We start from the raw sequence: 14,893 nt of genomic DNA, 5'->3' as shown, positions 1-14,893 counted from the left end.
GTTTAGTTCTCGCTGCATAGTAGTGTTGATATGCACCTGTCCCTTAGCATTTACCCCCAATAATATGGCTTGGCCATGTGTGTTGTTAAAGCTACATAAATACAATTTGTTTAAAAGCTGGGTGACATCTAGTATTGTAGCTTCCACCATAGTTGCGGTTTCTGTGTGCGCAATGATCCATCATTGTGCACACAGGACATATAGATAATAAGGTCTGATATGTTATTGATGAATCATCCCATAAGGAATAAACCCTAGTGACAAGGGATTGGCTCCAAAGTCAACTCTAAATTTGGGTTTATTTTCTAAAGGCCTCTGGGACCCAATATTGTTATTCTGTATTTTGGTACTATAGAGGGCCATTCCAACATCACTGCAGCACTCCACCAATCTATACTATAGAAGAGTGGCCAGAAGAAGCCTCTCCTTAGTAAAAGACACATGAAAGCCCACCTAGAGTTGTAGAAAAGCACCTAATGAACTCTCAGACTGTGAGAAACAAGATTCACTGGTCTGATTAAACTTTTTGGCCTCAATTCTGATTGTCATGTCTGAAGCATAATTTCAAGAAGCCATCTCCCGGCCAATCATCAAAAGTCCAGTGTCAGGGGACCAATCAGCAGACAGAGGGGCAGATAGAAGGATGTGATAGCTAAATGACAGGGAGTGACGGGGGATAGCAGTCTGGATAGTATCGGTAATTGGTATTGGTGAGTATTAGGTCTTAAAAAAATTGTATTGGTGCATCTCTAGTACTGAGTAAGACTGGGTTCACATATGTCCAACGTCTGGCATAGTTTCCCTCCGGCATGCACTTCACAATCATCTGGCGTCTCTATTTTGACGTCGGATAGTTGGACACGCTGGACGGCAACGGACAGGGCAATGCAGCTTTCGCCCAGAAACAATGGACTCCGGATGCCATACAACTCATGACAACTGATGCATATTGTCATCAGTTGTGACATCAGTTGCGTCGAGATCTAGGCGGAGTTCACCTATGCTGGATGCTGGACATATGTGATCCCAGCCTATAAGATCTAAATACTAATGTCAGTGCAATGTTTCCTTTTTCAGTAAATTAGCAAAGATGTTTAAGATTCTATTTTCACTTTCATAAACCCCTTAAGGACTAAGGACGTACCCGTGGGAATTCCGGTCCCCGCCGCTAGCCAGTCGGGGACCGGGATGCCTGCTGAAATCATTCAGCAGGCATCCCGGCACATCGCTGTGGGGGGTCCTGAGACAATTAAATTCAGACCGGTGATCTGCGGCGATTCCGGGTCATATGGGTCTCTGGTGACCAGGAAAATAAGGGGGATTGGGGCTGTCCAAGACACCCACGATCCCCCTGAATAGTCTATCACTAAAGAAGACCCACCACACCAAGGACAATCTTACGAAAAATTAACGATCAGCGCTCAGAGATTTACGTGAAAACACTAACATTGTGATCAGACCCGCCGATAAAGGCGGCAGGCTCGTCATACAAGACTATGAACAATATGATCATAGTCTATGGATGTTTATGGATCCTATCTGATTCAGAATATTATGCTGTTACTAAAACTGATCTCTTTGAAAAATTAAAAAAAGGACCTGACATTACTCGTCAATTCTGCTAAAGAAATGGATATACTAACCAAAAATGAACAACAATATATCCTTCAAACCCATCACAATAAACCATACTTCTATCAATTGCCTAAAATACATAAATCCACCACTCAACCATCAGGACGTCCCATTATTGCCGGCACTAATTCCACTAACAGCAATTTTGCACATTATCTGTATTTGTTCCTCCAACCCCATGTTACTAAACTTTGCAGCTATCTTAGAGACTCCACTCAGCTAATTGAACATCTCCTTCCACTACAATGGAAACCAGAGTATACTCATCACCTGCGACATGACCTCGCTTTATTCAAATATTCCAGATGATCTGGGAATAAAGTGTGTGTCTGACACCCTTCAGAATCGAGAATTCCTAGTTAATTCTCTATCTTTTATTCTGCATAATAATTATTTCATCTATAATGGTACTACTTATCATCAGCAAGTCGGTACGGCGATGGGCACGAAGGTCGCCCCTGTTTATGCTAACATCTTCATGGGAGCCTTTGAGACCCATCATATTTGGAACAACACATCCATTAATTAAAACATTGCCATATACTATCGTTATATAGACGATCTGTTTTTCGTCTGGAAAGGACCCGAAGATACGATTCCTCATCTTCTGCTAAACTAAATAACAACACTTGGGCATTAAATTTATGGCATTTTTGACATCCACCTTTTTCAAAAAGGTGGATGCTAACAGTTACCTCGACTTCCATAGTGCTCACTATAGGAAATGGCTACTTGACATCCCGTACAGCCAGTACAAAAGAATAAGGAAGAATTAAATCTATCCGAGCCAAACACTGGCATGTGCTACGTGCAGATCCTTTCTTAACTACATCTTTTCCGGCACAACCCAGGTGTACATATCGAAGATCGGCGTCGCTAAATTTTTTTTAGCTCCAAGTCAGATAAGAAGACAGGCCAAAAAAACCTTCTTCAACCCCGTTTCATCCCTCATCAAAAAAGGGGAGCTGCACTCAGATTCGTCACAATTGCACTGAATTTCAATCTACAGGCGAGATCTTTATAATAAAACATCATCTCACCTGTAATTCAAATTATGTTATATACACGATTGAGTGCTCACACTGCCGCATGCAGTATATAGGGCGCACTTCTAGACCCTTACATTTGAGACTTAATCAACATCGGCTGAATATCAGAAAAAAGCACCTTTTACATGGAGTATCTAAACATACTGCTCTTGTTCATCCAGGAATAGACCCTCTTATTACCATCGTTCCTATTGATTCGGTCCCTGCAACAGTGAATAATCGTTTTGAGCAATTAAAGAAACGAGAGATGTACTGGATCTTCAAATTACGAAGTTTATCCCCCCAAGGTCTGAATGAAGTGAAGGAAATAATCGCATAAACAGTACTTACCTACTTACCTAATTGATACTCTTATCCTGTAATATATTCCTTCACTCTTCTTCCGATTATCTTCTGCGTACAATATCTTTTGGATTCGCCCCTTCAAATTTCATTTCTGCGCTTGAGCACTCCACTTGGTCTGTTCTAATACTCCAATCTCCTTCTTGCGCATACACCACCGATGCAGCGTTACCTACCATGGGACCTTCAGCAGTTCCGGTACACATACCAACACGTACCTATTATTTGTGTTTCATTATTGATAATTTTACCCTAATATGTATTTGATTATTTGTCTGGTGGCTGTATTTTATATATTTTATATTTTAATTCTTATTCCCATTCTAATTTTGTTTGAATCTTCCGAACATTTTTTTCACATGCCCTTCGGTTTCGGTTCAGGTTCTGTGTTACCGAACCCGGAAGTGAAGCATTTGCGTGTTTTATATATGCACATTGTGCTTATGTTATTTTATACTGCCTGAAGAAGAGCCCGGTACGGGCTGGAAACGCTGTTATGTTTTGCGTTGCACCTTATTTACAATAAATCGAATTCTGCACAAGAATCACAGTGGTTTGCGCTCCATCAGATGTTCCAATTTTTACGTGATCGAGTCTGATCTGTTACGCCGAGCGCTCCGGGTCCCTGCTCCTCCCCGAAGCGCTCGCGGCATTTCTCTCCCTGCAGCGCCCCGGTCAGACCCGCTGACCGGGAGTGCTGCACTGACATTGCCGGCGGGGATGCGATTCGCATAGCGGGACGTGCCCGCTCGCGAATCGCATCCCAAGTCACTCACCTGTCCCGGTCCCCGGCTGTCATGCTCTGGCGCGCGCGGCTCCGCTCTCTAGGGCGCGCGCGCGCGCCAGCTCTCTGAGATTTAAAGGGCCAGTGCACCAATGATGGTGCCTGGCCCAATCACCCTAATTAGTTTCCACCTGCTCCCTGGCTATATGACCTCACTTCCCCTGCACTTCCTTGCCGGATCTTGTTGCCCTTGTGCCTAGAGAAAGCTTATTCTGTGTTACCTTTACTGTGTTCCTGACCTCCTGCTATTACCATTGACTACGTACCTTGCCGCCTGCCCCGACCTTCTGCTACGTCTGACCTTGCTCTTGTCTACTCCCTTGTACCGCGCCTATCTCAGCAGTCAGAGAGGTTGAGCCGTTGCCAGTGGATACGACCTGGTTGCTACCGCCGCTGCAAGACCATCCCGCTTTGCGGCGGGCTCTGGTGAATACCAGTAGCAACTTAGAACCGATCCACCGACACGGTCCACGCCAATCCCTCTCTGGCACAGAGGATCCACCTCCAGCCTGCCGAATCGTGACATGATCTATACCTCTACTGATGCACTGGATCTCCTAGCAGGAATCCCCAGAGGAACCAGGACGCTGCAACCCTATTACAAGCAACATTAGGTGTTATGCTCTTAGCATACCATCCCAAGGTAAGGGTCCACTCTGCTGGCCCGTGTTCCCCTTTCTATATTTACTCCAATTGCTCCTGTTTTACCTGCACGAGGTGCGCACCGGTGTTTTTTGCTTATATATTTACTACGATCCCCCTGAAGGGATAGGAGTGAGGTGGCAGTGGTGCCACCCTTCCTGTCCCTGCTATTGGTCGGTCAAAAGCGACCGACCAATAGCAGATCTGGGGCAGTGGGTTAAGGTTCATTTCCCCCGTTCTGCCCACCCACAGTAGTCCAGGCAGAATGGGGGAACTGTCCTGTGACTGGCACCATAGGTCACTTACCATCGGCAGCAGGCAGCAATGACATGCGGCTGGCTCCCTGGTGCAGACTACAAAAGCCGGTGAGTTGCCTAGCAACATTTGGAGGGCTACAGTTTGGAGACCACTTTACAGTGGTCTCTAAACTGTAGCCCTCCAGATGTTGCAAAACTACAACTCCCAGCATGCCCAGACAGCTGTTTGCTGTTTGGCATGCTGGGATTTGTAGTTTTGCAATAGCTGGAGGGCTACAGTTTGGATATAACTGTGTAGTGGTTTCTAAGCTGTGGCCCTCTAGATCTTGCAAAACTGCAACTCCCAGCATGCCCACACAGCAGTTTGCTATCTGGGCATGCTGGGATTTGTAGATTTGCAACATCTGGAGGGCCACAGTTTGGAGATCACTGTGCGGTGGTCTCTAAACCGTGGCCCTCTAAATCTTGAAAAACACTACATATACACCCCCTTACACGTCCCCCCCCCCCCCCAATAAAAATGAAAAATTTATCGTATGGCAGTGTTTCCAAAATGGAGCCTCTTACTGTCCAGGCATGCTGGGAGTTTAGCAACAGCTGGAGGCACCCTATTTGGGAATGACTGGTGTAGAATACCCCTATGTCCACCCCCCCATACAATCCCTAATTTAGTCCTCAAATGTGCATGGCGCTCTCTCACTTCGGAGCCCTGTCGTATTTCAAGGAAACAGTTTAGGGCCACATATGGGGTATTTCCGTACTCGGAAGCAATTGAGGTACAAATTTTGGGGGCTTTTCTCCTTTTACCCCTTATGAAAAGGAAAAGTTGGGGTCTACACCAGCCTGTTAGTGTAAAATATTTTACACTAACATGCCGGTGTTGCCCCATACTTTTTATTTTCAGAAGAGGTAAAAGGAAATAAAGACCCCCAAAATTTGTAACGCAATTTCTCTTGAGTATGGAAATACCCCATATGTGGACAATAAGTGCTCTGCAGGCGCACTACATGGCTCAGGAGTGAGAACGCACCATGTACATTTGAGGCCTAAATTGGTGATTTGCACAGGGGTGGCTGATTTTACAGCGGTTCTGATATAAACGCAAAAAAATGAATACCCACGTGTGACCCCATTTGAAAACTACACCCCTCACGGAACATAACAAGGGATATAGTGAGCCTTAACACCCCATAGGTGTTTGTCAATTTTTCGTTAAAGTTGGATGGGAAAATGAAAAAAACTAAATTTTTTACTAAAATGCTGGTGTTACCCTATACTTTTCATTTTCACAAGGAAAAATAGGGAAAAAAGCCCCCCAAAATTTGTAACCCTTCCTTCTGAGTAAGAACATACCCCATGTGTTGATCTAAAGTGCTCTGCGGGTGCACTACAATGCGCCATTGGGCTTTTGGAGAGAAGATTTGTCCGGAATTGAAGGCCATGTGTGTTTACAAAGCCCCCATAGTGCCAGAACAATGGACCCCCCCACATGTGACCCCATTTTGAAACTACACCCCTCACAGAATGTAATAAGGGGTGCAGTGAGCATTTGTGCCACACAGGTGTCTAACAGATTTTTGGAACAGTGGTCCATGGAAATTAAAAATGTAATTTTTCATTTGCACAGCCCACTGTTCCAAAGATCTGTCAAACGCCAGTGGGGTGTAAATGCTCACTGCACCCCTTATTAAATTCTGTGATGGGTGTAGTTTCCAAAATGGGGTCACATGTGGGGGGGTCCACTGTTCTGGCACCATGGGGGGCTTTGTAAATGTTGATGGCCCCCGACTTCCATTCCAAACAAATTCTCTCTTTAAAAGCCCAATGGTGTTCTTCTCTTCTGAGCATTGTAGTGTTGCAGAAGAACACTTGACGTCCACACATGGGGACAAATTTGGGGGGCATTTTCTCCTATTACCCCTTGTTAAAATGTAAAATTTGGGGAAATAACTGCATTTTAGTTAAAAAAAAAATAGTTTTCATTTACACATCCGACTTTAACGAAAAGTTGTCAAACACCTGTGGGGTGTTAAGGCTCACTGTACCCCTTGTTACATTCCTTGAGGGAAGTAGTTTCCAAAACAGTGTGCCATGTGTTTTTTTTTTTTTTTTTCTGTTCTGGCACCATAGGGGCTTCTTAAATGCGACATGCCACCAAAAACAATTTCAGTAAAATTTGCTTTCCAAAAGCGAAATGTGGCTCCTTTTTTTCTGAGCATTGTAGTCCGCCAGCAGAGCACTTGTCATCCACACATTGGGTATTTATATACTAGAGAGAAATGGGGTTACAAATTTTGGGGGGATTTCTCTCCTTTTACCCCTTGTAAAAATAAAAAAAATGGCTCTACAAGAACATGCGAGTGTAAAAAATGAAGATTTTGAATTTTCTCCTTCACTTTGCTGCTATTCCTGTGAAACACCTAAAGGGTAAACAAACTTTCTGAATGTAATTTTAAATAATTTGAGGGGTGCAGTTTTTATAATGGGATGATTTATGGGGTATTTCTAAAATATAAGCCCCTCAAATCCTCTTCAAACTGAACTGGTTCCTGAAAAATTCAGATTGTGAAATTTTCTTGAAAAATTGGAAAATTGCTGCTGAAATTTGAAGCCCTCTGGTGTCTTCCAAAAGTAAAAACATGTCAACTTAATGATGCCAACATAAAGTATACATATTGTATATGTGAATCAATATATAATTTATTTAGAATATCCATTTTCAAGTTAGAAAAATGCTAACATTTTCATGATATTTTAGAATTTTTCCCCAAGAAAGGATGCAAGTAACAACGAAAATTTACCACTATGTTAAAGTAGAATATGTTACGAAAAAAAATCTCGGAATCAGAATAAACGGTAAAAGCATCCCAGAGTTATTAATGCATAAAGTGACAGTGGTCAGAATTGCAAAAAAGTGCTCAGTCATTAACCTCTTAAGGACCCATGACGTAAATGTACATCCTGAGTCCGCTCCCGTTCTATAACGCGGGGCCACGGAACCAGTGGCTAATAGCGCGCGGCACTGATCGCGGTGCTGCGTGCTATTAACACTTTAGACGCGGCGTTGAACGCCACGTCTAAAGTGAAAGTAATTCTTTGCCGGTTAGCTCGGGGCTGTTTGGGATGTCCACGGCAAAATCGTGGCATCCCGAACAGCTGTAAGACAGCAGGAGCGTCCCTTACCTTGCCTCCTGGTGTCCGATCGCCGAATGACAGCTCAGTGCCTGAGATCCGGGCATGAGCAGTCAAGCAGCAGAATCATTGATCAATGGTTTCCTATGAGAAACCATTGATCAATGTAAAAGATCAGCAGTGACGAAGCACAAGCGAAACGTACGTTGGGGTTGGAGGCAGTAGGTAGGCAGTGCATGGCAGGATGTCAATATTTGGATTTTTGTGTGAATTTTGCATTCTTATTTTTGTAAAATATTTCCTTCATGTTATATATTGATTGATCAGCTGTTCATTTCAGTCTTGTGGATGTTTTCCAATCTCATCTCTGCTGTCAGTATATCCATATCTTTATTTTCCATGGACTCCATGTATCTGTATCTACCATACTCCACTATTTCTGTAGTCGTTTACGTGGTGCCTTGATTTTTATGCCTCTCTATATTTTAAATGTATGTCAATTGCATATATGTCAAATAAAGTGTTTTCTTTTACATTACTGGTTTTCTTTTGTGGGTGTATACATATATATTATTACTACATTAACTGTAACTCCTAAAAGTTACCCTGAATCTTCACTGAGGATTTGTAAACTGAGCAGATATAAACTCAGATGGAACCTGTTCTGACACTTTGTTGAAAGATCATGGCCCAGATTTATCAAAGAATGTCTACAGTAGAGCTATTTTCCCACGTTTATTTGGGTGGTGGGTTTGACTAGCATGCATCTTATTTAACAAGAAGGTGTAGCAGGATGATGAATTTTGCGCAGCTCTTCTGTGGTGGGAAAAGCTCTCCCACATACACTTTTTCTAGACGCTTGTGAGGGAGGGAAGTAGACACTTTCCCGGGTCCTGAATTTGGCAGGTTAGGTATTTTAACTTAATTTCACAGAGCTGCTGGGACTTTTTTACTTGCATTTTAGACACTACAATCAAATTTGATTGTGGTGTCTAAGGGGTTAAAGCCGGGTATCACCGTGATCGGTGATGTCTGACATTAGAGATGGGTCCTGGGGGCAGATAGCTACCAAGACCACCCAGCTATGACCCACCCTCAGCTCCTGAGTGCGTCATAGATGGGGAGTGGGACGCTGTCGTCCACAAGAGGTTAAGGGTTGAATTGTGGAAGGAAGAAGTGATTCTCACGCTTACTGGTAGGTGGTGTAGCTTTGCGCCTTAAAAAGTACCTTTGCGCACAAAATAGCAATTTTTGACAAAAGTCGCAAATGATAAATACGTAACCACTGCATGGTCAAAAAGGAAAAGTTCTACGGGAAGACAAAAATAGTGAAACTGTCTATATCAAAAGACCAATATAAGTCACTAAATATGCTGCTTGCGCCTGAACTGCGCCATAACATAGACAAATACAGCCATATTGCTTTGTAGTTGTTGACCTGCACTTAGACATGTTTGTGGTGTTGTAAAGGGCAGTAACTTTTTAAATATTTTTATAATATTTAGGTCTTGTGAAGGTTACTTTATGTATGCTATATATGTGATTTTTTTTCTGCATTAGTTGTTTATATGGAATGGAGGCATTTCTTTGCAAATAACTCATAGGTTGTTGCTAGGTTAGGCCAGTTATAAAACCAATTTTAGGATTTAAAAACAGGCTTAGTTTACAAGTTGTAGCATATAGTCTTCACCGGTATATCATACCCAGTCCTAACCAGTATATCACACCCACGTCAGGTAGAGGGATGGAGCCAAGAGAGCAGCACCAGAAACTCTGGGAATCTACTACAGTAGGCAGTAGGGTGGCCATCCAGTCCTGTATTTAGAACTGCACAAGAATAGAGTGAAATGAGAAGTATTTATTATATGTAAGAAGGTTAGGGATTGGTGGACAGGACATGGAACATAGATATATAAAAGGGAATCTGTATTTGCTGCCAAGAGCTGTAGACACTGTTGGGTAGCTGCTATGCTGATCACAAGCCACAGCATGTCATACCTCCCTACTTGACCTCACATCCTAGACCCTTCTTGACTGATGTAAAGATCCCTGTGCATCGGTCAAGGAAGGGCTAGGAGGTGAGGGTGAATGAGGAGGTATTCCATGCTTTGGCACTTGAACAACTTGACTCTTCCTTCTTGACACTTGCCTAAAATACAATTTATAAGTTTTGCAGCCACCATCAGCTTCAGGAAAGGTAAAGTTTACTTTTACACCTTAACAGCTATCCAACAGTGTCTGCAGCTCCTGGTAGCAAATACACCTAACAGGTTCCATTTAAATGAATGGTTGTCCATCTGACAGCTATCATAGAGAAAGTCCATGACCTTGGGTGATGGGATGTATTGTGAAACCCCTTCTTTGGGCACCAAGACAGCTTGTCCTGCTGAGTTACAATCTCCGTAATACAAGAAAATTGAAATATTGCACAAGTGCCAACAACATTGTAGATATCACTTAGCTAGTTAGAGAGGAGGTATCATGGTCACATGTCACCAAGAGGACCCAATGACAGATGCCTATATTTAATGTAAAAATTAATCAGGCAGCCCTCTAGTCTGTAAATAGAAAAACTTGTGGTTGAAACCTCATTGGGTTGAACTTCAGGCCAAGTGCTCCCTACTGTTAGTATACCTGACAGTGATTTAGTCATGCTCCTTCATGAAGGACAAAATGACTAATTCACATAGTACATCAGTTATGAAAGTAAATAGTATAGCCAACACCTAAACTTCTGGAACTACTGGTGCCATAGACAACGACACTCCACATCTTGTACATGTTAATGGGATTTCACATGCAAAAGAAAACTAGTTCTGACACTTGACAGAGCCATGGAAAAAAAATCTTCTGTGGAAATGAGAAGTGTGCTCCTTTTTATGTGGATTTTACACGGAAAAGTGAAAGATTAGACCCATCGAATGATCATGGGACTAATCCTAAGGTGGAAAAAGAAAAAATTGATTGGGAGCTCTACATAAAACAGAATCCTAAGCCGAGGATACAGTGATACACATTACCCTATGTGCCCAGGACAAAAGAGGAAAAATTCAGATAAAAAAACAGTCCTGCTAGGTTAAAGGGGTACTAACATGCTGACAATTTATCCCCTATCTAAAGGATAGGGGATAAGTTGCCTGATCGAGCGGGGTCCCGCGCTGGGGACCCCCGCGATCTCGCACGCTGCACCCCGCTCTCATCAGGCCCCGGAGCAAACATCGCTCCGGGTCTGATGACTGACGATCACGGGGCCGGAGTATCGTGATGTCACGGCTCCGCACCCATGTGATGTCACGCTCCGCCCCCTCAATGTAAGTCTATGGCAGGGGGGATAGGGGATAAGTTGTCAGCACGGTAGTACCCCTTTAAATACATTGTAACTTAATCTACTGGACAAATTTCCTCTTGTCTTTTCTTTCTTTTCTTCCATTTTCATATCCTTAAAGGTGTACTACCGTGCTGACAACCTATCCCCTATCTAAAGGATAGGGGATAAGTTGCCTGATCGCGTGGGGTCCCGCCGCTGGGGACCCCCGCGATCTCGCACGCAGCACCCCGCTCTCATGAGGCCCTGGAGCGAACATCCGCTTCGGGTCTGATGACGGAGCCAGTGATCCTGACGTCAAAGCTCCGCCACCATGTGACGTCACGCTCCGCCCCCTCAATGCAAGTCTATGGCAGGGGTGAGACAGCTGTCTCGCCCCCTGACATAGACTTACATTGAGGGGGCTGAGCGTGACGTCACATGGGGCAGAGCCGTGACGTCACGATACTCCGGCCCCGTGATCGGCAGTCATCAGACCCGGAGCGATGTTCGCTCTGGGGCCTGATGAGAGCGGGGTGCAGCTTACGAGATCGCGGGGGTCCCCGCGCGATCAGGCAACTTATCCCCTATCCTTTAGATAGGGGATAAGTTGTCAGCACGGTAGTACACCTTTAAAATTTACTTAAAATATACTAGAAGACATCTTAGTATATTTTAAATAAATTGTAATTTAATCTATTAGACATATTTCCCCTTGTCTTTTCTTTCTTTTCTTCCATTTTCATTTTCATATACTTAACCTAGCAGGACTGTTTTTTAATCCAAATTTTTTCTCTTTAATCCTAATGTGGGTCTGCAGTTCTTCAGACTCAAAATCCGCAGCAAATTTGAAAGCCACGTGTGAACATACCTATTGTCCTAGAAATATCCAGTGTTGGTTAATTGTGTAGGCCTGTAGAAAAGGAACCCAAGAAGTAACTAAAATACGACACCTGGATGACAAATCCAGTCATGGTGTTAGCAATAGGCACCAAGGGCTTGTGTCTGGGGTATTTTTCCTAGTCTCTCAGGTCACTTGACCCATGCTATCGCCATATTCAGTTGTATTTGCATCTTTCACCAGTGCCTCACATTGTCCAAGTACCATATTTTTCGCCCTATAGGACCCACCGGCATATAAGACACACCCAATTTTAAAGGTGCAAAATCTAGAAAAAAAAGATTCTGAACCCAACAGTGATCTTGAACCTGCGGACCTCCAGATGTTGCAAAACTACAACTCCCAGCATGCCCGGACAGCCGTTGGCTGTTGGCTGGTTTTGCAACATCTGGAGGTCCGCAGGTTGAAGATCACTGGTATAGGAGGTAATACTCACGTGTCCCCGCTGCTCCGGACCCGTCACCGCTGCCCTGGATGTTGCTCCATCGCTGTCACCGCGTCCCCGTGGTGTCCCCGACGCTCCTGACGTCTTCTTCCCCGGGATCCACGCTCTCCATCGCCGTCATCACGTCGCCGTCATCACGTCTCTACGCACGCCGCACCTATTGGATGACGGGACGGCGTGATGACGTCGGAGGAGAGCGCCGGCCATGCAGGGGATCCCGGCACGTAGCAGACACCGAGGAGGCAGGTAAGGTCCCTCCCGGTGTCCTGTAAGCTGTTCGGGACGCCGCAATTTCACCGCAGAAGGGTTAATACAGGGCATCACCGTGATCGGTGATGTCCTGTATTAGCCGCGGGTCCCGGCCCTTGATGGCCGCAGGGACCGCCGCGATAGGTGTGTGTATTCGCCGTATAAGACGCACCAACTTTTCCCCCCCAGTTTTGGGGAAGAAAAAGTGCGTCTTATACGGTGAAAAATACGGTATGTCCAGAGTCTCCCCACCGGTATTTCTGATGTTTGGTCTACAGCAATAAGATGGCTTTGATAAAAATCATACACGGGAGGGCCATACTGGGCATTAAGACATTTATATGCAATATGAGGACAACTAGGTGTGTGGCAAAGACCTTTTGTTCTAAATTTCTGTTCAGGAATGTTAGCAGATATGCACTCAGAAGTAGAGTAGACAGAAAAGTATGCAGGAAAGGTGATACTGAGCCTCATTTATCTAGCCACAACTTAAACACATTACATTTTTCCTGCTCAGCTTCTATGGCCAGGATCTTAGAAATGATTGACTCCTGAGATGATCACGTTTCCTCCACATTCATTTGCATTACCCATTTCTGACATGAACTGCGGAAAGCACTGCTCTGTGGGTTTGGCAGAGACCAGACTTAAACTAAAACAATGTGTCCAGATCTCAGGGGACCCTGCAACGCCGGTGACAGAGCCAAATATGGTATCTCTGTAATGCAAAGACCTTGAATATTTCTATTGCTGTTTGTTCTGTTTTGTCACAAGATTACATCACATTACACTTTTAGAATTGACATTCGCGTTGGCTCTAGTCCTTCTTCCAAATTTGTTCAGGGTTTGCTTGCATTTATAATTATTTTATGTAAAATAGGTCTAGTATGGTTTCTTGGCAGGCATTGTGTATGGAAGGAAGATCAGAGCTTCAAACTAAAGTCTACGGGAAATGAACTAATGCCTAGTTGCCCATTGGCATGCACTAGTGGTGTGGCTCTACTGCTATGATCAATTATTGCCATTTTTATGGGTCAAATTAGTTGAAAGGGTCAGTCTACAATCTTTCAAAATTGCAAAGTGACTTCAGCATTCTTTTTGAATGAATAAAATCCATTCAAATAACGTCTCTCTATTTTATAGTCTATGTGGGAGATTTATCAAAACCTGTGTAGAGGAAGAGTGGTGCAGTTGCCCATAGCAACCAATCAGATCCCTTCTTTCATTTTTCACAGGCCTCTTTAAAAATGAAAGAAGTAATCTGATTGGTTGCTAGGGGCAACTGCACCTCTTCCTCTGCACAGGTTTTGATAAATTTCCCCCTATGTGATTACTAACATGTAAAACATTAAACAAAAATTACTCCTTACCCAAGAAAAACATTTTTAAAGTCTTGGCCACTAGGTGTCTCACTTCTCTGCAATCTGCTGTCCACTGCCTGTTGTTAAGAAAATTCTGTCTTGAGTAATAGACATATCAGGACAAATTACAGGAACCAAGTGCAGAGTTTACTATGTGCTTTGTGCAGAAGAGGGGAAGAAAGCCTGGCCTTTGTACTTGAAATCTATGATCCAGTCCTTCTGCTGAAGTTGATCCACACTGCCCCTTAAAGGGGTACTCCGCCCCTGGCATCTTATCCCCTATCCAAAGGATAGGGGATAAGATGTTAGATCGCCGGGGTCCCGCTGCTGGGGACCCCGGGGATCGCCGCTGCGGCACCCCGCCATCATTACTACACAGAGCGAGTTCGCTCTGTGTGTAATGACGGGCGATACAGGGGCCGGAGCAGCGTGACATCATGGCTCCGCCCCTCATGACATCACGGCCCACCCCCTTAATGCAAGTCTATGGCAGGGGCCGTAACGACCGCCACGCCCCCTTCCCATAGACTTGTATTGATGGGGACGGGCCGTGACGTCACGAGGGGCGGAGCCGTGACGTAACGATGCTCCGGCCCCTGTATTGCCCGTCATTACGTGCAGAGCGATCTCGCTGGGGCTGGGGGGTAGGGATTCGTGCCAGCGGCGGGATCCCCTCGATCAGACATCTTATCGCCTATCCTTTGGGTGGGAATAAAGTGTCTAACAGCGGAGTACTCCTTTAAATAAGGGAAAAGTTTTTTGGGCCCAACATTTCTCTTGTAGTGGTGGAAG

General features: G+C 44.4%; 1 protein-coding gene across 4 annotated transcripts in view; it reads left to right on the top strand.

Annotated features, from left to right (window-relative positions):
• Window positions 1–14,893, top strand: part of PRKAR1B (protein kinase cAMP-dependent type I regulatory subunit beta) — a 286,647-nt gene that overhangs the window by 172,068 nt on the left and 99,686 nt on the right. The window lies entirely within an intron of this gene.

Source organism: Hyla sarda, chromosome 8 (assembly GCF_029499605.1).
Source record: "Hyla sarda isolate aHylSar1 chromosome 8, aHylSar1.hap1, whole genome shotgun sequence".
Classification (NCBI taxonomy): domain Eukaryota; kingdom Metazoa; phylum Chordata; class Amphibia; order Anura; family Hylidae; genus Hyla; species Hyla sarda.
This window is presented reverse-complemented; position numbering and strand designations above follow the sequence as displayed.